The sequence below is a fragment of the Hemiscyllium ocellatum genome, chromosome 12, assembly GCF_020745735.1.
Source record: "Hemiscyllium ocellatum isolate sHemOce1 chromosome 12, sHemOce1.pat.X.cur, whole genome shotgun sequence".
In the NCBI taxonomy this organism is placed as follows: Eukaryota; Metazoa; Chordata; class Chondrichthyes; order Orectolobiformes; family Hemiscylliidae; genus Hemiscyllium; species Hemiscyllium ocellatum.
Genome location: NC_083412.1, coordinates 61,737,549 through 61,761,833, shown reverse-complemented (window position 1 = coordinate 61,761,833; position 24,285 = coordinate 61,737,549). Strand labels below are relative to the sequence as shown.

At 39.8% G+C, this 24,285-nt stretch overlaps 1 protein-coding gene across 1 annotated transcript in view; it reads right to left on the bottom strand.

Moving 5' to 3' along the window:
- The window catches only part of tmem39a (transmembrane protein 39A), a 69,670-nt gene extending 46,074 nt beyond the window's left edge, over positions 1-23,596 (bottom strand). The window contains exon 1 of the mRNA XM_060833097.1: positions 23,432-23,596. The gene's annotated coding sequence lies outside the window, so the exon portion shown is untranslated. The remainder of the gene's footprint in view (positions 1-23,431) is intronic.
- Positions 23,597-24,285: the final 689 nt, after the last annotated feature.

Here is a 24,285-nt window from a genome sequence, read left to right as displayed (position 1 = left end):
GGAAAAAAGGGTTCACATGAAGCCAAAAATAAAGTTTCTTTAAAATACTACACTCAGTGGTGACCATTTCATTCACCTGGTTTCAATTAGAAACATCATTTTATTACAATTCAGCCAAAGTACAGGATCTCAAGAATCAAACTGCCCTCACATTTGCACTTTTAACATTGCAGAACAACCCAACACACTTTCAAAATACATTACCAAATAAAATGTGACACTAACACACTTGAGATAACAGACAAGTTATAAACATGATTTTCATGTTAATTGGAATATGGTGAGGGAAGCTGCACACAGTCAGATAGACTCTAGTTCTGACCTACCTAGCAGCGATGGCAAGGGACGTCTCAACTGTTATAAATAGATCTAGATGCAAATGGGTGTCCGAGGTTTGTGTTCCTCAAGTCCTATGCATTTCACAACATGGTGCTGACACATTTGACACAGTTAGTTAGTTATATTTTAACAAGGGTCTCATTCGCCCAGTCTGCCAGAATCCTTTTTCATTTAGCAAGGTAGACAAATCCCAATTTGTTGATGGTAGGAAATGCAACAACCAACCTTACCTGTTTTGACCTGCTCAAAGTGGTTTACCAGGGTGTGGCCACTATTGCATCACAGAAGTTACTTGGAGTCACCAGTGAGAGCTGGGTGAAGGTTAGGACCCAAACAAGGTGAGCCACTCCAAAAGTATGCCATGTCCTTGCTTGGAGAGATACTACTCCTCTCTTGAACCAAAAGAAATATTCAGGCAGTGAGGGGTTAGGTTTGGAAAGAATTAGAAAAAAGGACTAAAAGGAATAAATTTAAGAGTTTAGGGCAATGACAGTTTAGGTATGGCCATAAAATGGTGGAGTGATTAAAATGCCACAATTGAGAAATAGATATATCTCAGAGGGCTTCAAGGAGACTGCAGAGATATGATGAGGAGCAAGTTGTGGCTCAGCTAGTAGCATTCACCTCAACGACAAAAAAGGTTTCAGATTCAAGTCCCACTTCAGAGATTGAATGTATGAGTCAAGGCAGACACTTCAGTTGAGTACTGAAACAGCACTACACTCTGTCAAAGGTGTCGACTTTCAGATGAGACATTAAAACAAATCACCACCAGCCTTCAAGTGCATATATGTTAAAAAAAAATCGCATGGCACTTTTCAAAGAATATAGTAATTATTTCACAACCCTAGTTAATATTAACCTCTCAAATCAACATCACAAAAACAAATTCTCTCATTCGCAGTAAAGTAGATTCATCTAAGGATGCCAACATCAGTGAAACAAAAGGACAAGACCATGGACAGATATGAAAGCAAGATCTTAAAAAGGTAGAGATCAAAGGTAGATCAATAAATGCATGGGTGTTGGATGAATTTAATTTGGTGCAAGTTAGGACACAGGGAGCAGATGTGCTTAAAAAGCATAGATTGAGACAGGTCAGATAGCAATGCTTTGGAATAAATCAAGACTAGAGCCAACAAATACATGGATAAGGGTTTCAGCTGATGAAATCACCTAGACCGAATGGATTGTTCCATAGGTCATTTCAGCAGAGATAAATCAGGAGTAAAAGGGGGTGTTGGGGGAAGGCATACTTTGCAAATGTGAGAAGCAATTTGGCACAGGTGGACTGGACAGAACTGCAAACAAAAGCATAAAATCAAAATGGTAAACCAGTCGCAGGCAATAGAGAAAAAAGATCCTTGGGGCACAATGCAGACATGTCTCCTCCCAAAAAAAACGAAGAATGGCACTGCCGAATCTCAATCCTCAAGGTTGTCTAGAAAAATATAGGGGGAAGATTAAACACAAAAAGAAAGCTTATAATATTCGCAAAAACTCAACACCACAGATCACCTAAAAAAGGAGCAAGTTGAGCTCTGACCTATAAAAAGAAAAGAAAATCAAAGACAAGGCATGAAAAAAAAACATTTGCTAACAAGGTAAGTGAAAACACTAAAAATATCTTGGCTGTATATAAAAGAGCAAAATGTTTGATAAAGAAAAAAAGTGGGACCTATCAGTGAAGGGAACTTGCATGAAGATGCAGAGGTTTTAGAAGATTTCTCAATTTTTTTGTCCTTTTATTCGCAAAGGAAAAAGAGGAGATGATGTGGACAGTCATCCCAGGGAATTAGTGTGAAATATTGGATAAAATCATCATAATAAAGAGAAAAAGTGATAAGAGCTGGATTTTTTTGAAAGTGGATAAATAAGCAGGTCCAGATGGATTGTTAAAAGGTGGTCAGACAGGAAATAGCAGACAGAGGATTATTTTCCAATATTCACTAAACACAGATGAGGTGCCAGAGGACTGAAGGAATGCAAATGGTGGTTCCATTGTTTAAAAAAAAGCGTACAAAAGGAAATGCCAAATAATTAAAAGGCAGTTAGTCTTCCTTCAGTGGTGGGCAAATTGTTAGTTTATCCAATCTCTCAGAATTGATTCTATCATCACTTACAAAGATGTAGACTAGTCAGGGATAGTCAGCATGGCTTTAAGTGAAGCATCTTACAAATTTGATTGAAATTTGTTGAGAAAGTAACAAGGAGGATCCATAAGGGTAGTGCAATGGATATGTCTACATGGAACAAGTGTAATTATGTAGCAATTATATAGCAAGAGTTTTGACAGAGAACAGAATGTTAGATTAGAAATAGCAGACAGCCAAAACCCAATCCTTGGAAGGCATTTCTAGAAGTTATGGTGTATGAACAAGAGGAGAAGCCATTAAAAGAAGATTCTCTGGGGTGATAATTAATTATGAAGCTAGATGAATACAGTCCTCCTTCAGCTGGACATTAGCTTAATATCAACATTAGACAGGATGGCACAGTCTACTTTCAAAAGCTGTGCAACTGGCTGAGAAGGGGTAATTAAGTAAGATACAAAGAATCTTACTTGTGAATTTTGAACATAGCTGTTTCAGTACTGTGACAAGTATGGAAACTCCGTTGAAGAGATTCAAGCCATGGAAATTGGAGAAAGATGGACAGGAGTTTGGACGGTGTCTGTATGCTGAAAAGATCTGAGGGGAAAGAGATTTCAGATGTATGCTTAGACAATGCACATTATGAAAAAGCTCAAAACAATATCCTGATGCACAAAACGTTTCACTATATTTTACTGCTATCTGACCTTAATATTAAAATTACATTCTCAAAATAGCTTGCATGGAAACCTTCCCTATTGGTTTTCCACTTTTCCTCTTCAATGCAGCAACACATCCAGAGACATTTCTGCATACACACTAACTGCCATTTCAAATCTTGCACTCAACAGCACAGCCTTCTCACTTGGCCAACAGATTACAGCAAAATTCAATTGAAATGCCAGCCTCTAAAAGTACACGTACGAACATTTGAAAACAGTGCATCACTGAATAGAGCCCAGGAGGAGCGGAACTGTCTTATAATTATCATTGGTTAGCCTAGAAACACTAGGCATCTTGCATAACAAAGCATTTTTGCTTGAAGTCTAAATGAGATCACCATCGGCATCTTTCACCAAAATTTGTCTAAAAGTGTTTTGAAAAACTTCAACAAGAAGCACAGACAGCATTATGGTACGAGATGACTTGAGGTAGAGGTGCTTTAAATTTCACAACCAATAGCCAATTACTTAATCACACATTTATAACTGAAGACAACACTAACTGTTTCTGAATATATTTGTTGAGACAATTTCACAAAGCCCATGTAGTTGGAATCTAATGTAAAAGCAGATCAGTTTCCATTCTTCAGAACTAAACACACATCATTTCAAGATTATAACTTCAGAGATACACTTCAGTGCAATACAATTAAATAATTCAGTAATATAGATTAGCAGCCCTTGTAATCCTTCAATCTACCCTTTAAAGCCATGCAATCATTTCTGCATAAATTGTTGTAACACTTGAATACAGGTCAATACAAATAATAAAAAAAAATCACTTACTAAAAAGCATGACCTAGTTTGGCACATTTATCGCAGACTCAAAAGAAGTGTATGAAATTTGGGGCATTTAGAAACAAAAAAAAAACCCTCTTCTTTCATAACCTGCCTCACTTAAGATTTATTAAATCCTCCAGTTGGGTCTTTTGAACCAATCTGCACAAAAGAAGTTTTAAAAAAATAGTTTGTACACTTTATAAAAAAAAATCCACAAGTTGTCACTGAAAACAAACAAACTTCGTACATGGTTTTAAAATATATCATTAAGTTAGTTAGCAAATGTAGAACAGAATTAATACATGAAACCAGATTTTTTATTGAAAACAAAATTACTGCTGTACTACCTTTTCACAAAGTAACTCCATGGCCTACATCAGAGAGAGTCGGTAAACGTCAATTGAAAGCTGTTGTGTGTCAACCCTGGTGACTGTACATTTTAAAAAAGTTGATATTTTCCCTCCCCTCTTACACACGTATGGACACTTCAGAATGACAATAACATTCTTTACTGCACAAACAGTTGTTAGTATCCTTTTCCATTTTGGAAACCAGCTGAACCAAACATTTCTGGATATAAATTAAAGCTGGTATTATTCTAATTTCAGAAGAATATTCAGCACTTAATTTGCATCAAATTATAGGTAGCTTTATGCTGTAGAGAACTGTTAGACGTGATTGAGACAAATGGTGAAACACTTTCATGATCCTACATTCTCTTTATTTTTCTAAAGGTAGGATGAAGAGCAATGCTAGCTTTACAGATTGAAGAAAATAAAACTATTCTACTTCAGGCAAGACTAAAACTTTTCACACCCCATATCTGTTATTAAATGATCTCACCACAGTGTTAAGTACCTGTGAACAAAGTTGCTAAAATCCTCTGACTTTACCAATCATACTATGACTATAATTTGGGTATGTGGTGGTGGAAAAGCCAGACGGATTGTTACTTTGGATATACCATTGAACTATTGTGGTTATATAAACAGCATAACAAACAGATACCATAAAAGTGACAGATTTGTTAAAAATCAGCAGTGAGGAACAATATCAAATAGAGTTCTTTGAACAGCAGAAGTGAGATTCCAGAGCAGTGGTCTAGAAGTAATTTTAGCAGCCCTTTGATAGGAATCATAGAGATCATAGATATGTACAGCACAGAAACAGACCCTGCAGTCCAACTCATCTATGCCGACAAGATATCCTAAATAAATCTAATCCCATTTGCTAGCACTTGGCCCATATCCCTCTAAACCCTTTTTATTCATAGACTTATCCAGATGGCTTTTAAATGTTGCCTCCACCACTTCCTCCGATAGCTCATTCCATACACGCACCACTCAGAAAATGTTACCTTTTAAATCTTTCCCCTCACCTTAAACATATGCCCTCCAGTTTTGGACTAGTTTTACCCTATCCGTGCCCCACACAGTATTTTAAACTTCCATGGAGGTGGAGGGCTGACAACACAAAGGAAAATAGCCCCAGCCTGTGCAGTCTCCTTGTAGCTCAAAGCCCCCAAGCCTAGCAATCAGTGTAACAATGTTTTGAACTCTTTCAAGTTTCAGAACATCCTTTCTATAGGAGAGGGGCCAGAATTGCACACAGTATTCCAGAAGTGGCCTAACCAATGTTCGGTACAGCCACAATATGACCTCCCAACTGCTATAATCAAATGTACTGTGCCAGCATATCAAATGTGTGTTAAGTGTTGAGAGAATATTTGCAGAGCTCATTGAAAATGCAAATAGTTATTTCTGAAGGCCAATATCTGGGGGAAATATATGCTCTAAGGAAGAGAGATACTGGTGGATAAGAAATCAAAACATTAAACTTGCAAGTCAAATATCATCTACTGCAATCCATAAATTTTCCACAAAATTTAGCATATCTAGCATGATCTGGTCTTTATTGGTTTCATTGTTTTTTGTAAAACAACTACATCTGGTTAGATGCAATGTTGCTACTGGAAGTCACACCATGGCCTTTTATTTTAAAATTGTAATCACAGGGCTCTTGTGGCACAGTTGTAGGGTCCCTAATCCTGAGGCCAGAAGGCCCAAACCCCACCTGCTCCAAGTATGTATAATTACATCTCTGAACAGGTTGATAAGAAATGCGGACATCATTCTTAAAACATAAGAAAAAAAAGGAGCAGGAGCAGGACATTCAGCCCTACTCCACTATCTTATGATTTTGGCTGATCATCAACTCAAAAAATGTTCCCATTTTCTCCCATGCTCTTCGGTCTCAAAATATATAGCTAACTGCTTGAAATCTTTCAATGCTTTGGCTTCCCTGTCTGTGGTAAAGAATTCCACAGGCTCACCACTTTAAGTGAAATTGTTTATCTACTAAAGTCAACATTTAATACATATTCATGATTACCTTTGAAAAAGGTGATGATAACGAGCCTTTTTGAACCACAGTGCCTTTAAACATGATGCACTACTGCCAATTAGTCTAATATTGTACATATTAATCCTATGTTCGTCTTCGATGAAAATGCATTAAAGTTAAACAGTGCTTATCAACATTTTTCAAACATACTAAAATGGCGCAGTGAAACTTTATATATACACTACAATTTATTCCCATTGAAAGTAATGGATATTTCATGGATGTATTTCTAGGTGTTGACTAGCATCATTCAAGCTTCCGAGGACAGCATGTGATGACATTCTAAATCTTTGCAGGATTAATATAAATCTGCTGTATCAATTTAAACAACTTCCAGGTGTACATCTCTGTGACTCTACACAATGACTCTCTGTTCTGTACTAATTTAAAATTCAACGCAGCCATTGTAAATACAGTCGCAAATTCTATACCAGCTAGTGCAAGCCTGATAAAATGGAGACAATTGAGATGATTGAAGAATCATCATAGAATCCGGAGTGTGGAAAGCAGATCATAAACAGGTCTTTTGACTTTAAGCAATTGGTAACTTCTTGGAAATAAAAGATTGGAAATCTCCATAGTACCACAAGATAAATTGTGTAGTCTGGATAAAGCAGCAAGTCCAACCATAGAATTCTAAGTGTTCAATTATCAAAGTTTCTTAAGACACCTTTTTGGGGGATCTTTTGGTGTCCAGAAACGGGCCATGCAAAGATCTATTCAAGCTGCTGAAAAATCCTCACCAACCTGAAGGATTTCAACTAAATTGAGTACATATTCACTTGCCAAGTGAAGTGACAAAAGAACCCCCAAATTTTAAGAAAATCCCAAGTGCAATTTTATTCCTAATCTAAATGTTCATAGACAGTAGTCGGGCAAGTGGAAGACACAGAACAGCCACTGTCTTATCAAATGGTGAAGCAGGTGCCAGAAGGTCGAACAGCCTAATCCTATTTTTAGGTTTGCAAAATAGAGTAGGGTATCACTCAAGTCTTAACAATTAAAAAACATGACCTCTTCTTTTTTAAAAAAAATGTAATCACAGGGCTCTCATGGCTGAGAGGGAGTGTCCCTAACTGAGACCAGAGACCACAGAAAAGATCACTGGTAAGGCTTTATTCTCCATGGAAACAAAATAGGAAGAATCCTTGTACCTTTTCATTTGTAAACCATGTTGGACAATTGATTAACATTGCCATGGAACAATGCTTGTGCAACTTGGGTACTGGAGGGTTTGCTTGTCAGTTTTTAAATCAGCAAGAACAGCTCACCTTTGAGTCATCTTAGCCCCACCAAAAGGACCAAAAAAAGAGGTCTCACTAACAAGATAGTAAATTAAATTGCTTTACTTCAACTTGCATTGAAACATTTGCCAAAATAGAACCATACATAATGAGTTACAATGTACAGAGCTTTTGATTTCAAATGGCAAAAAAAAGAGAATATAAAAAAAGTGACCCTTGCTTGAATTTGAAAGATGGTGAGATGCAGAACGTACAAATTCCAATCTCTCTGGTACAGAAGAGTGATGCTTCACTTTACATTGCATGAAGTGAACAGTAATTTGTGGTCAATAACTACATGATTCCCATTTCTACCATAAAAAGGTTTCAGCAAGCAAAGTGTTTAAAACCTGTTTCTAACCCAAAAATGAGACAAGACTTCAAACTTAAACATTGACATATCTGTCAGCATAAAACATGAATATTGCTGGAAAAAGGCATTTTATTTAAACTTTTTCTGGCATTTATCAGGACAATTCACAAGAATTAGTAAATGAAGAGAAAACAACTTTTATCCTGTATGAGAACAGAATACTGATTGACCAAGCTGAGTCTACTAGCTGACCAAGGAATTGCTATGAAGAATGCACCAGTTAAATGATAACTGCCAAGTAAGTGCTACGCTTTGTTTAAATTTTGAACCAGACAGACAAATAGACTCTGATTGGTACAACACATACACACTGCATCAGTTACAATTCAGCAAAATTAGGGGAGAGCATTTGGTAGTTCATTTCTCAGGGAATGCCTTTACTAATCATAAAATGACAGCTTTCACAAATGGAATATTTTTCAGTAATAATATTATCCTATTGGAGAGAAGTTAGTGCAATGTGCAGTGTTAATACTTTTTAAATGAGATCCCACTTCTCCTTCATTATGTGCTATAGAGACTGGGTCAAACCCAATTATTCCCCTGCTTGTAATACACATCAACACTACCAGTCACAATATGCAAACTAAAAAAAAAATGAATAATTTATATTAGGTCAAGAGTTAACAGCACACCAGCAACAGGGTGAAGAATAACCATCTTCTTACTGGTTTGTAAGGATCCACTGTTACTACATGACCTGACATGTATTAGGTTATGATGTGGAGGAGCTGGTGTTGGACTGGGGTGGACAAAGTTACAAGTCACAGCATGAGGTTATAGTCCAACAGGTTTACTTGGAAGCGCTAGCTTTTGGAGAGCTGCTCCTTCATCAGGTGGTTGTGGAGTATAAGATCACGAGACATAATTGATAGCAAAAGATTAGTGCCATAGTGATATATTGAACAAACTTGGATTGTTAAGTTTTTTGCCTTTTAGAATGCAGATTGATTCATTGATGATATGTAAAGCCCAGAACTTCTCTTAAGTCACCTTAGAGATAACAAAGTTTTTAAACAAAAAAAAAGGTGGCATCTTAGCTCAGACAATTTGCATTAAAATGTGTGAGGTCAGAGTCTGTCTGCATCCCAAACTCAGCCAGGATCTTGGTTTCACGTCACACTATAATATACACACTCACACTCTCTTTTGCTCAAAACTGCATGTGTATCTGTAAATACACAAAAAGAAACAACAAAAAAAAACCACGTGAGTGGGTTTGCTTGTGTGAAAGCTTGGTAAAGTGCGTGTGGGTGTGATGGAGTATAAGCCTGTGAGAGTGTGCCTGTGAGAGGGTGTGCCTGTGAGAGGGTGCGTGTGTGTGTGTTGTGTAAGACAGAGCGCACATGTATGAGAGGGTCTGCATGCAAGTGTGTGAGTGCATGCGTGTATGCATGGAAGCGTGAGCGAGTAGTGTAGTGGGGTCACCTGTAGTATGACATGAACCCAAGATTCCAGTCGAGGCCATCCTCATGGATACCGATCTTGGCTATTAGCCAATGTCTGGCCACTTTGCGTTATTGCCTATCCAGAAGTCAGTCTTGGAGGATGGTCACTTGAAGATTAGAGGCAGAAATGTCCCTGACCGCTGAAGTGCTCCCCAACTGGGAGAGAACACCCATCTGTTGATTACTGTGCAGTGTCCATTAGTTTGTTGACAGAGTCCGTTTGGTCTCGCCAATGTACCATGCCTCAGGGCATCCTTGCCTGCAGTATATGAGGTGGCCAACATTGGCAGAGTCAGAAGAGTACTTGCCGTGTACATGGTGGGTGGTGTCCCCACAGGTAACGGTCATTTCTGTGTCAACACTGACACTTCTTGCAGTGGTTGACATGACAGCATTGCATGGTGTTGTGGTCAAAGCTGCCCTGAAGGCTGGGCAGTTTGCTGCAAACAATTGTCTGTTTAAAAGGTTTTGTGGTTATTTAAAAAAGGCAAGAAGTGGAGACGAAGAGAAGGTCATCGATGAGGTTTGCAGGCTGTAAAGAACATGGTGTAGTTTTTCGGCTCTGGGAAGTACTGGATAACGAAGGGTACCCTATTAGTTACAACCCATGTCGGTCTCCTGAGGAGGTCATTACAGTTCCTTGCTGTGGCATATCAAAACTGGCGATCTACGAGTTGAGCATCGTACCCTGTGCTTATGAGGGCATCCTTGAGCACCTTCAGGTGTCCATCACGTTCCTCCTCAGCTGAGCAGATCCTGTGTACGCGTAGTGCTTGTCTGAAGGGGATGGCTGTTTTAGCAGTGTGAAGTTATCCACTTTGGAAATAGAACCAGTTTGTCTGTATCCCAATCTTAAGTCAGACTGGCCTCATACCTTTAAGGCATTGTCTGAGCTGAGATGTTATATTATAAAACCTCAAGTTATCTCAAGAAGGTGACTTAAAAGTAGTTCTGGGATTTAATATTGATGAACTGAAACTGCAACCTGTTTTAAAAAGGCAGATTTAACATTTTAAGTTTGTTCAATATCATTTCAGTTTCATGACACTAATCTTTTGCTATAAATTGTGTCTTGTGATCTTATACTCCACAGCCAACTGAGGAAGGAGCATGGTCTGAAAGCTAGTGCTCCCAAATAAACCTGTAGGACTATAACCTGGTTGTGTGTGATATTTAACTTTGTACAGACGTTAGGTTAGATTTTTCTGCATCACAACTACCCCACTGTTTTGAAATAGAATCTATATAAAAACATTCACATACTGAAACTCAAAGTTACCAACTGCTCTAACGGTCTGGCTATTAATTACATCGCTAAATCAGATACAAAAAGGTGTTTGGGCATCAATGTGCTGCATCACAAAACAGTAGCACATTGTTATGAAAAAAAATCAAACCTTCAAATTTCCTACATCTGCTACATTATTTTTTTCCCTCTATGCTTCCTATGTGATAGGAAGGTATAAATCTACACTTTAGTAATTAAATCTCCCTTCTCTTACTGTTTTGCATTTTACATCTCTCCTTCCAAATGTTTAAGCACATGCAAAAAGGTTTCCTCTGAAATCAAGTCCATGTTACACTACGATTTCCTCTGATAGCTTTTATAATATATATTTTAAGAAACTCTAACAATTAATTCATAAGTAAAATAAAGTTATCAAAAGATTCCTCAACTTTTAAAAACATAAACCAAGAAATCTCACATTCCCGAGTGATGTACGATGACACATCTAATGCAAAAAAGTGGAGAAATACAGTTGCTAGCTAGCCAGAGAATCAATTATTTTAACCAGTGAATTTATGACTTTTAAAAAAAAAACAAACAAACAGTTTGCAGAAACATCGAGCACAGGAGCAAGTGGAGGTCATGTGGCCCTTTGAGCCTTCTTGACCATTCAATGGGATTGTGGCTGATCATCTCGATCAGTAACATGTTCCTGTTTTATACTTTTTGATGCCTTCAGCTTGAAAATTTATATCTATTTCCTTCTTGAAAACATTCAATGTTTTGGCCTCAAGTATTTTGTGGCATATGGTAAATTTTCCCATTTATTCATCATCCTACATTTGTCAAAATTTACAGAAGACATGTAGCTGGTCAATTTATAAAATAAAATCTGACAAAAAAAAGGTTTCAGGCCATCACTTTAAGTAGCAATGATACAAGAAGTCAAATATAGAAAAGGCCAGAAAGGCACAAGTTGAAATGGCAAACAAATCTAGATCAATATATTGCATGGAAGTATCTGGTTAAGTAACTATCTGTTTAGAGGATGCCACATCACAAGCCACAAACGCAATGCGCATTACAGAGGGTCACGCCAAAATGTGCTTGAAGCTCCAAACAACTGACCCATTTTTAGGACTCCATTTACTGGAAATAACAAACAAACAACTCCAAATGTCTTGGAAATTGTTAAAAAAAAAAATTGCTCCAGCAACTCCAGAAAATTAAAATGTGTTTCATTAGTTTTTTGATTAGATTAGACTTACAGTGTGGAAACAGGCCCTTCGGCCCAACAAGTCCACACCGACCCGCCGAAGCGCAACCCACCCATACCCGTACATTTACCCCTTACCTAACACTACGGACAATTTAGCTTCGCCAATTCACCTGACCCGCACATCTTTGGACTGTGGGAGGAAACCGGAGCACCCGGAGGAAACCCACGCAGACACGGGGAGAACGTGCAAACTCCACGCAGTCAGTCGCCTGAGTCGGGAATTGAACCCGGGTCTACAGGCGCTGTGAGGCAGCAGTGCTAACCACTGTGCCACCGTGCCGCCCACTAATCATATATCCTACTTCAATTTAGTGAAGTAAATTGCAGGATTTCCAATTAATTGTTATTAAGTTAACAATAAATGCTCTTCTCCCTCCTGATATGGAGATGCCGGTATTGGACTGGGATGTACAAAAGTTAAAAAAAAAATCACAACACCAGGTTATAGTCCAACAGGTTTAAACTGGAAGCACTAGCTTCTGGAGCACTGTTCCTTCACAACCGCCTAATGAAGGAGCAGTGCTCGGAAAGCTAGTACTTCTGATTAAACCAGTTGGACTATAAACCGGTGTTGTGTGATCTTCAAAAAATCTTTCCCTCCTCTACTACATGGAACTAACAGAACACAGACAGTTCAGAGTTGCAGAAAGTTGTATGTCAGACTTGCCATGAAATAGTAAGATATAAATTCTTCACATGGAAAAAAGAGTTATGACAACTTAACTTTTGTTCCATAATACTAGTTATGCATGGCTGATCCAACATCCTTCTAGGGTTTGTAATCAAACATGTCATCAACTCCATGCACTCTCAAAAAGAATACAAGCAGAAATAAAACATCTTAGTTTATATTCCCTTAAAAGTAAAGAAGAATAAAGGATGATCTAGAGTCAGAGATGTTCAGCATGGAAACAGACCCTTCAGTCCAACGTGTCCAGACCGACCAGTTATCCCAACCCAATCTAGTCCCACCTGCCAGCACCTGGCCCATATCCCTCCAAACCCTTCCTATTCATATACCCATCCAAATGCCTCTTTAATGTTGCAATTGTACCAGCCTCCACCACATCCTCTGGTAGCTCATTCCATACACGTACCACCCTCTGTGTGAAAAGGTTGCCCCTTAGGTCTCTTTTATATCTTTCCCCTCTCACCATAAACCTATGCCTCTAGTTCTGGACTCCCCGACCCCAGGGAAAAGACTGTCTAATTATCCTATCCATGCCCCTCAATTTTGTAAACCTCTATAAGGTCACCCCTCAGCCTCCGACGCTCCAGGGAAAACAGCCCCAGCCTCTCCCTATAGCTCAAATCCTCCAACCATGGCAACATCCTTGTAAATCTTTTCTGAACCCTTTCAAGTTTCACAACATCTTTCCGATAGGAAGGAGATCAGAATTGCATGCAATATTCCAACAGTGGCCTAACCAATGCCCTGTACAGCCGCAACATGACCTCCCAACTCCTGTACTCAATACTCTGATCAGTAAAAGGAAAGTATACCAAACGCTGCCTTCACTCCCCTATCTACCTGCGACTCCACTTTCAAGGAGCAATGACCCTGCACTCTTTGTTCAGCAACACTCCCTAGGACCTTACCATTAAGTGTACAAGTCCTGCTAAGATTTGCTTTTCCAAAATGCAGCACCTCGCACTTATCAGAATTAAACTCCATCTGCCACTTCTCAACCCATTGGCCCATCTGGTCCAGATCCTGTTGTAATCGGAGGTAACCCTCTTTGCTGTCCACTACACCTCCAATTTTGGTGTCATCTGCAAACCTACTAACTGTACCTCTTATGCTCGCATCCAAATCATTTACGTAGATGACAAGAAGTAGAGGACCCAGCACCAATCCTTGTGGCACTCCACTGGTCACAGGCCTCCAGTCTGAAAAACAACCCTCCACCACCACCTTAGGTCTTCTACCTTTGAGCCAGTTCTGTATCCAAATGGTTAGTTTCCCTGTATTCCATGAGATCCAACCTTGCTAATCAGTCTCCCATGGGGAACCTTGTCAAACACCTTACTGAAGTCCATATAGATCACATCTACTGCTCTGCCCTCATCAATCCTCTGTTACTTCTTCAAAAAAAAACTCAATCAAGTTTGAGAGACATGATTTCCTACGCACAAAGCCGTGTTGACTATCCCGAATCAGACCTTGCCTTTCCAAATACATGTACATCCTGTCCCTCAAGGCAGATATTGATAAATTCTTGATGTCACAAGGAATTAAGTGTTATGGGGAGAATGCTGGTAAGTGGAGTTGAAATGCCCATCAGTCACGATTGAATGGAAGAGTGGACTCGGTGGGCCGAATGGCCTTACTTCCACTCCTATGTCTTATGGTCTCAGGATTCCCTCCAACAACTTGCCCACCACCGGAGGTCAGGTTCACCGGTCTATAGTTCCCTAGCTTGTCTTTACCGCTCTTCTTAAATAGTGGCACCACATTAGCCAACCTGCAGTCTTCTGGCACCTCACCTGTGACTATTGATGATACAAATCTCAGCAAGAAGCTCAGCAATCACTTTTCTAGCTTCCCACAGAGTTCCCGGGTACACCTAATCAGGTCCTGGGGATTAATCCACCTTTAACTGTTTCAAGGCATCCAGCACTTCCTCCTCTGTAATCTGGACATTTTGCAAGATGTCACCATCTATTTCCCTACAGTCTATATCTTCCATATCCTTTTCCACATTAAACATTGATGCAAAATATTCATTTAGTATCTCCCCCATATTCTGTGGCTCCACACAAAGGCCACCTTGTTGATCTTTGAGGGGCCCTATTCTCTCCCTAGTTACCCTTTTGTCCTTAATGTATTTGTAAAAATCCTTCTGATTCTCCTTAATTGTATTTGCCAATGCTATCTCATGTCCCCTTTACGCCCTCCTGATTTCCCTCTTAAGTATACTCCTACTTTCTTTATACTCGAAGGATTCACTCGATCTATCCTGTCTATACCAGAGATATGCTTCCTTCTTTCTCTTAACCAAACTCAATTTCTTTAGACATCCAGCATTCCCTATACCTACCAGCCTTTCCTTTCACCCTGACAGGAATATACTTTCTCTGGATTCTTGTTATCTCATTTCTGAAGGCTTCCCATTTTCCAGCCGCCCCTTTACCTGCGAACATCTGCCTCCAATCAGCTTTAGAAAGTTCTTGCCTAATACCGTCAAAATTGGCTTTTCTCCAATTTAGAACTTCAACTTTTAGATCTGGTCTATCCTTTTCCATCACCATTTTAAAACAAATAGAATTATGGTCGCTGGCCCCAAAGTGCTCCCCCACTGACACCTCAGTCACCTGCCCTACCTTATTTCCCAAGACTAGGTCATGTTTTGCACCTTCTCTAGTAGGTACATCCACATACTGAATCAGGAAATGTTCTTATACACACTTAAATTCCTCTCCACCTAAACCCTTACCACTATGGCAGTCCTAGTTGATGTTTGGAAAGTTAAAATCCCCTACCATAACCACCCTATTATTCTTATACAGATAACCGAGATCTCCTTACAAGTTTGTTTCTCAATTTCCCTCTGACTTTTGTGGGGGGGTTCTATAATACAGTCCCAAAAAAAAAAACTGATCAGCCCTTTCTTATTTCTCAGTTCCACCCAAATAACTTCCCTGGATGTATTTCGAGGAATATCCACACTCAGCACAGCTGTAATGCTATCCCTTATCAAAAATGCCACTCCCTCTCCTCACATGCTTCCCTTTCTATCCTTCTGTAGCATGTGTGTCCTGGAACATTAAGTTGCCAGTCCTGCCCATCAATGAGCCATGTTTCCGTAATTGCTATGATATCCCAGTCCCATGTTCCTAACCATGCCCAGAGTTCATCTGCCTTTCCTGTTAGGCCCCTTGCATTGAAATAAATTGAACTGCATTTATTAGTCCTACCTTGTCCCTGCCTGTTTGACTCACTTCTGTTCTCAGCTGTATCCATCTCAGATCGATCTGTTTCCTCACTATTTCCCTGGGTCCCAGCCACCCACCTTACTAGTTTAAATCCTCCCGAGCAGTTCTAGCAAATTTCCCTGCCGGTATATTAGTCCCCTTCCAATTTAGGTGCAATCAGTCCTTCTTGTACAGGTCACTTTTACCTCGAGAGAGTCCAATGATCCAAAAATGTGAATCCTTCGCCCACACACCAGCTCCTCAGCCATGCATTCATCTCCTCTATCCTTCTATTCCTGCCCTCACTAGCTCATAGCACTGGGAGTCATTCAGATATTGCTATCCTTGGAGGACCTCCTTTTTAAATTTCTGCCTAACTCTCTAATCTCCCTACAGTCTCAACCTTTTCCCTTCGCATATCGTTGGCTCCAATGTAGACAATGACCTCTTGCTGGCCCCTCTTTCCCGTGAGAACATTCTGCACCCTCTGAGACATCTTTGATCCTGGCACCAGGGAAACAACACTCCATTCTGCTTTTTCTCTGCTGGCCATAGAAACATCTGTCTGTAGCTCCGACTACAGAATCCCCTAACACGATTGATCTCTTGGAAGCCAACGTACCCCTCATTGCATTAGAGCCAGTCTCAACACCAGAAACGTGGCTGTTCGTGCTACATTCCCCAAGAATCCATCACCCCCTACATTTTCCTAAACAGCATACCTGCTTGAAATGGGTATATCCACAAAAGAATCCTGCAGTAGCTGCCTACCTCTCTTATCCTTCTTGGAGTTAACCCATCTATGTGACTGTATCAGAGACTTTCCCCCCTTCCTATATCTGCAATCCATCACATACTGTTGCAAAATCCTCATTGCTTCTATCGGTCTCTCCGACCGATCCACTCGATCTGATAAGATTCGCATCCAACAGCATTTATGACAGATATAATCCGCAGTAACCCTTAAACTCTTTAAACCCCCACATCTGACAAGTATATATCACTGCAAAGGTCATTTTTGCTCCTTCACAATCTACAGACCCAGAAAATAACATGGTCTTATTTCTCTACAAAATACTGCACCAGGTTAAAATATAAGCCATTGCTATTAATTTAAGTTTAATCAAGAGACTTCTATCCAAAAACATCTAATCAAGAAAGAATCCACTATACTCACTACTGCAGCCTCTCTCTTGGACAGACTTAAAACAACAATTAACTTATCTGATTCGGTGTTGTGAACTTCACCCAACAGTTCCTCCAAGATTAGTTGTGAATTTCATTGTTTGTTAAATTTTCCCAGATGCACTCCGATGTCCAGCAATACACGAATTCAACAGAGATTTACGTTTTTAAATAATGTAAGTACATTTTCTGGTGAGGGTATTGTAATATGGATAACTAATTAGGAAATTAAAATGTAGGCCATTCAGGTAGAAAATCAGGAAGCACCTCTGCACGGAAAGATTACTAGAATTCTCAAATTGTCTTGCATCAAAAAAAAGTATAGAATGCTGGGACAACTTGTAGTTGAAATGTAGATTACCATAACATAACTGAATGATGGAGAAGGCTCAAGGAACAGATTATATGGGTATCCAAGGCCATTCTTTTCATACAGGTCTTCAATTTACCATGATTAATTCCAAAATTTGCAACAATAGGAAGAACATTCATCATACTGGCTAGAAGTTAAAAAACCTACAAAATAAAGTGATTCAGTTCCAATTTACTACTGTAAATATTGCAATTTGATCCATAAGTTTCTCTCCACACTGGTCCTCAATCACTTTACACGTGCAGCTAAAAAGAAATTATTTCAAATCATATGAACATGATGAATCATATAAAAACTAATAATGTAAAAAAACAACTTTGTTTTGAGCAATATTGCATAGTATTACAGAAGCCAAAGAAATACAGTGGCTTCAAATGCTCCACAAATATCCCCATCAGTGAATGGAAGAGCCCAGCACATCAGTACTAAAAAAGATAAGGCTGAAGCTTTTGCAGCCATCTTCAGCCAGAAGTGCCAAGTGGACAATCCACCTCGGCCTCCTGCAGTGATCTCCAATATTACAGATGATATCAGTCCTCAGCGAATTCAAATTATTTCATGTGATTTGAAGAAATGGTTGGAAATACTGGATACTGTAAAAGGCTATGGGCACTAAAAAACATTCTGGCAAGAGGCAATAGTACTGAAGACTTGTGCTCCCCGAGCCAAGCTGTTCCAGTATAGTTACAATACTGATATCTACCTGATAGTTTATAAGACATACTTGGGCCATTTTCCGTACTATAAAGCAGGACAAACTTGGCCAAGTACCACTCAATCATCAGTAAAGTGATGGAAAGTGTCATCAACAGTGCTATCAAGCAGTACCTGCTCAGCAATAACCTGCTCAATGATGTCCAGTTTATGTTCCATCAGGGCTGTTGCTGACCTCATTACAGCTTTGGTTCAAACATGGACAAAAAGGAGCGGAATTCCAGAGGCGAGGTGCAGGGAAAGCTAGTGCCCTGGCCATCAAGGCTACATTCAACCAAGTGTAGCATCAAGGAACCCCTCAAAACTGGAATCAATGGATATCAGGGCAAATGCTCCATTGGCCGGAGTCATACCTGGCACTTAGGAAGATGGTCGTTGTTGTTAGAGGTCAGTTATCTCAGTTCCAAGACATTTCTGCAGAAAAGGTTCCTCAGGGTAGTGTCCAAGGCCCAACCATCTTCAGCTGCTTTAATGACTTTCCTTCCATCATAAGTCAGAAGTGGAAATGTTCACTGATGATTGCAACTCCTCAGATAGATACTGAAGCGGTCAATCTTCAAATACAACAAGATCTGGACAATATCCAAGGTTGGGCTGACAGGTAACATTTGCACTACACAAATGCCAGGTTATGAAGATCACTCAAGAGTAAGTCTAACCATTGCCCCTTGACATTCAACAGTTACCACTGAATCTTACACTAACATCATCCTCAGGGTTAAATCATGGACCAGAAACTCAACTGGACTCACCACATAAACAGTGGCTGCAAGAGAAGTTCAGAGGCTATGAATACTATGAAGAGTAATTCACCTCCTGGACTTCCCAATACCTGCCCAGCATCTACAAACGGAACAAGTCCAGAATATGATGAAATAGTCTGCACTTGCCTGGATGGGTGTAGCTCCACCAGCACAAGCAGCTTGTTTGGCACTACCATCAATGCTCAGTAGCAGTGTGTAGAATCTATGAGATGCACCGCAGAAATTCAGATATCCACAAACAACACTTTTCAAACCCACTGCCACTTCCATCTAAAAGAAAAAAGGACAAGGACAGTAGATGCATTGAACACCACCTTCAAGATCCCCTCCAACTGCTCACCACCCTAACTTGGGATTATCACTATTCCTTCACTGTTGCTTTGTCAAAATCCCGAAACTTCACCTCCACCACCACACCACAACCCCCACCCCGCCAAAAGGGCATTGTGGGCTGACCCACTGCAGCAGTGCAAAGAGGCAGCTCATAACACCTTCAAGGGCAATTAGGAATGAGCCATAAAACGCTGGTCAGCCAGATTAAAAAAAGCTCAAGAAACTTGACACCATGACAGACAAGACAGGACATTCGATTGGTACCAAATCCACAAAGATCAATTTTCTCCATCACCAATGCTCAGAATTATCTACAGATGTGTTACAAAAATTCAATGATCCTTCGACAGCACCTTTCAAAACCACAATCTAGAAGAACAAAGAAAGCAGTCACATGGGAATACCATCTGCAAGTTTTCCAACAAGACACATATCATCCATACTTCGAAACACATTGCTATTCTTTCAGCATCACTGGAACAAAATCTTCAAGTTTCCTCCACAATGATGTTGTGGGTCTACTTGTAAGACATGAACTGCAGCAGTTTAGAAAGACAGCTCATCACTACCTTCTCAAATGCAATTAAGGATGGCTATTACATGCTGGCCCAGCCAGTGTTGCTCGCGTCCTACAATTGCTTTTTTTGAAAATCAAGGAGATCATGTTAAGCTTATACAGAACACTGGTACAGCCTCAACCAGTCTGGGTGCAATATTTTACTGAAAAAACTGAAGGCATTAGAAGGAACATAAAAGATTCACAAAAATGGTTCCAGGATCAGGTTCTTCAGTTATGCAAGTAGATTGGAGAGCTTGAAATGGTTTTCCTTGGCAAAGAGAAGACAGAGAGAATTTGAAACACAGCAGATGGTGGAATTCAAACAAACCCAGTAGAGGTAGTGGCATACAGTTAAAAGAGTTGCTGTGGGAGTCCTCCACTGACTTCAGACACCAAGTCGTCTCATGGCTTCACATCAAGTCATAGCAAGGAAACCTCCCAATTAAAGGACGGTATCACCAATTCACTTGGTATGGCTCGGATGAAAGAAAATTGGTACTCTTCTACATTGAACACTTGGAGGAAGCACTGAGGATGGTAACAGCACAAAACATACTTTGGTGGTGGACATTGAAATCCCCCACCCAATAGTAGCTCAGTAGCAGTAATATAAATAGAGCCAGTCAGGTCCTAGAGGACATAGCTGTTAGATTGGGTCTGTAGCAGATAGTGAGGGAACCAAGGAGGAAGGGAATCACCTACATGACCTAATCTTACCAACCTACCATCATGCACAGATGCAGCTGGCATCACTAAAAAATGTGTTCACTGCACAGACCTTGTGAAGACAAAGTCCTGCCTTGACATTGAGAATAATGTCACACAATGTGTTGGAGGTTATAGGTAGTGCTAGATGGGACAGACCTCATACAGATCTAGCAACCCAATGCTAGAGCATCCACAAGGTGCTGTGGGCCATCAAAAGCAGTAGAATTGTACTCCAGCACAACTTGTAACCTCGCAGCCCAGCACATCCCCAATTCAACCATTACCATCAAGCCAGGATATCAACACTGGTTCAATGGACAGTGCAGAACAGCATGCCAGGAGAAGCACCTGGCATACCTGAAGATGTGGTGAAGTGACCAAACAGGACTACTTGCACGCCAACCAGCATAAGTGATGACAAGAGCTAAGCAAACCCACAACCAAAGGATCAGATTTAAACTCTGCAGTCCTGCCACATCAAGTCATGAATGGTGGTGGATGATTAATTCACTGGGAGGAGATGGGCTCCACAAATGATCCCCATCCTCAATGATAGAGAAGTCCAGCACATCAGTGCAAAAGGTAAGACTGGAGGTGTTGCAGCAAGCTTCAGCTAGAAGTGCCGAGTGGATTATCAATCTTGGCCTCCTCCAGTGGTCTCCAATTTTAAATTGGCTGAAGACTAGCATCTGTAAATCATGTGGAGGGAAATGAAGAAACAGTTGGAGACACTGGAGCAAAAGTAACAGGCCCTGACAACATTCTGGCAGTAGTATTGAAGATTTGTGCTCTAGAACTTACTGCTCCATGAGTCAAGCTGTTCCAGTAGTTACAATACTTTCATCTACAAGTTGCATTGCAGAAATTCACTAAAGATCCTCAGACAACACCTTCAAACCCACAACCACTTCCATGCAGGTGGACAAGGGTAACAGATATATAGGAACGTCACCACCAAGTTTCACTCCAAGCCGCTCACCATCCTGACACGGAAATATAAAAATCATTCATTGTCACTGCATCAAAAATCCTAGAATTCCTTCTCTAATAGCATTTTGGGTCAATGCGCAGCAGGTGGATTGCAACGGTTCAAGAAGGCAGCTCACCACCACCTCCTCAAAGGCAACTAGGGATGGGCAATAAGTGTTGGTCAGCCAGCACCACCCACATCCCACAAAATAAATATTTTTTAAAAAAGTACGAGAAAACAAAGAATGTGTCAGAGAGAAGAGTAGGGAATGGGACTAGATAAATTGTTCTTTCAGCAAGCCATCACAGGTGACATCCTTCTGTGCTGGAATCATCACGAGTCTGTATTAGCCCAATCTGCTACAGACAGTGCTTCACTTACAAACAAAGCAGTTATAAAAGAGGTACTCAAGAATGAACACAAACAACTGTCTAAACTTAAAGTTTGACTCTATTGGCTCTTGTTCCACAAATTAAAAATCATTTTTAAGCATAGGAGTGAATTCAAGTATAAAAATCAATGATTGGAACGATCAGCTAATATTAGAGCAGCTTAAGATCTAGACAATCAATAATACTTCCAAATAACGATCAGGCAGTTGAAATAAAATTTAACAGCATCTACAAAACTTCAATACAGTAAAGATCAATCCATGTTCATGAAAGAAAAAAAACTACAAGTTTCAATTGACCCAAAAGTATAAAAATAATATGCAACATTGGGAAAGGCAACTTTTCAGACTCCAACTTACAAATATTATTTGGGAGGTGTTATGGCTACAAACCCAAAAGATATAATACAAAGCATACTGTTTCAAGTCTTCCATTTCTTTGCACAAAACACAATTGTTTACATTAGTAAACGTTGAGTCAAATGAATTAGATTACACATTTTAAAATAAAATTTATATTGTGATAAATAATAGGAAACAGTTCTTTCATAGAAATTACAAAGAGACAATTAGGCATGTCAGCTCCAATATTAGTTCTTCAGTCTAGTTTAAGCTTTTATATACTTGATGCTCAAATATAATCAAGGTGCCTTTAATGCATTATAACCATTTTAAAGTTTACTTGTGATAATGCATATTCTAATAACAACACAGGTGGTCAGACATTTTCAACAGTTATGCTTTTACTTTCAATTTTCAGTCCATTCTCCATTGATACTTAATTCAATAACTGATGGGATAATTCTTTAGAATTTTCCAAAATGAATTAAATTCATTTATTTTTCTTCACTGCAGTGAGAAAGAACCATCTTTTCAAGCATTTCATTATAACATTGCATTCCAAGCATCATCCTAGCTACCTTTCATAATATCCTCTCCCCTCCCCATCATTCCAGTTTAGGAGATAAATAGTTGATTCCAAATCATTCATTTCAAGCTATATACTTACTTTTTGTAATTAACATCAATTGTTGCATCTAATCTACGAACCAACTTTGAGATCGCATAGTAACCAAAGTAGGGAGGAGGAACAAAAATAAAGGGAATTGCACCCACTGTTGGATAATATTAGCTCCACTTTTGTTATATTTCAGTGACAAGCTGATCCAGTTCCCAAAATAATATTATCTTCAACTCACTTTATGGTAGAAAAATAATCTACTTCAGGTATAATTCTTGGGGTTAAAACTGCAGCTGTGTCACTGCCAACTCTAGTGGAACATGATAAGTTAGTGAATGGCTAGAATTTCGTTAAAATAAAGCAGATGATTTTATACAAATTTAGTTAGTAATAAACAACTTGTAAAAACTAAAAATAAAAATAAAGTTGCAAGAAACGTATGCCACCAAAATATAAAAAATACAATTGGTTGGATCCTGAATGCAAAGTTTTGCATAAAGAAAAAACTGACAAAGCTCTGCAAAGAAGCACTGAAAGTTTTTAAGAATATTCTTTGATCATTTAAACACAGTAACACCATGCAGTACAGAACTGCTCTCTAGACACTTACACATCAATGTTCCGGGAATGAGACCGTTTCACAACGATCGATTCTGGACCATAGCACTCAATCAAAACGAAAACATTAGCTTCCTAAAGAGGGAAAAAAATTACATTAATTTTAATAAGCACCCCCTCCCAAAAATTGTTTAAATTCAACCACAGACCGAACAGCTAGACGACGTGGCGATACCTAAACTGCACTGCAACCAAACTTAATAGCGGAAACCCCACTTACTATGCCTACATTGATTGGCGAACACAATGAGTGATAGTGCTGTCCACACTTTTACTGGTCAGATATGCAATGATTGGAGTGCGCTTCCGGTAGTTAAGTTTGTATTTCCTCTCAGCGAAACCCAGGCGAGCGGAAGCAGTGCCGAAGCCTCGGTGGTCTCAAGCGGGCGGAGCTTCGTGTTGATTGGCAGGCGTATCCCGCCCCCAGAAGAACGACGTGTTTTGGGGGTGGGGTTCCGGCCCAGCGGGAAACCGTTACGCCTCGAGCTGGTTTGATTGGTGGGATCGCGCACGAGATACTGGGCACCAATCAGTGTAAGCTGCTTATTGACAGCGCAGAAAACAACGAGCAAGTGAATAGCTGAAGTGCGGGACGCTTCAGGGCGAGTGTTACTGTGCAGGCTGAGGTTATTCAGCTCATCGTATTCATTCTGGCTCTCTGCAGCAGGGGTTCAGCTACCTTTCCCAATCCCCAGGTAGTTGTATATTTGTAAGCGGCCAACTGAGACGCAGTGATTACCTTGACTCCAAATCATACCTTTGATCTGACAGTCTAAAGTTGGATGCTGCCTAAACTGCTGTGCTCTTCCAGCACCACTGATCCAGAATAAGGTTCAAATACCACCT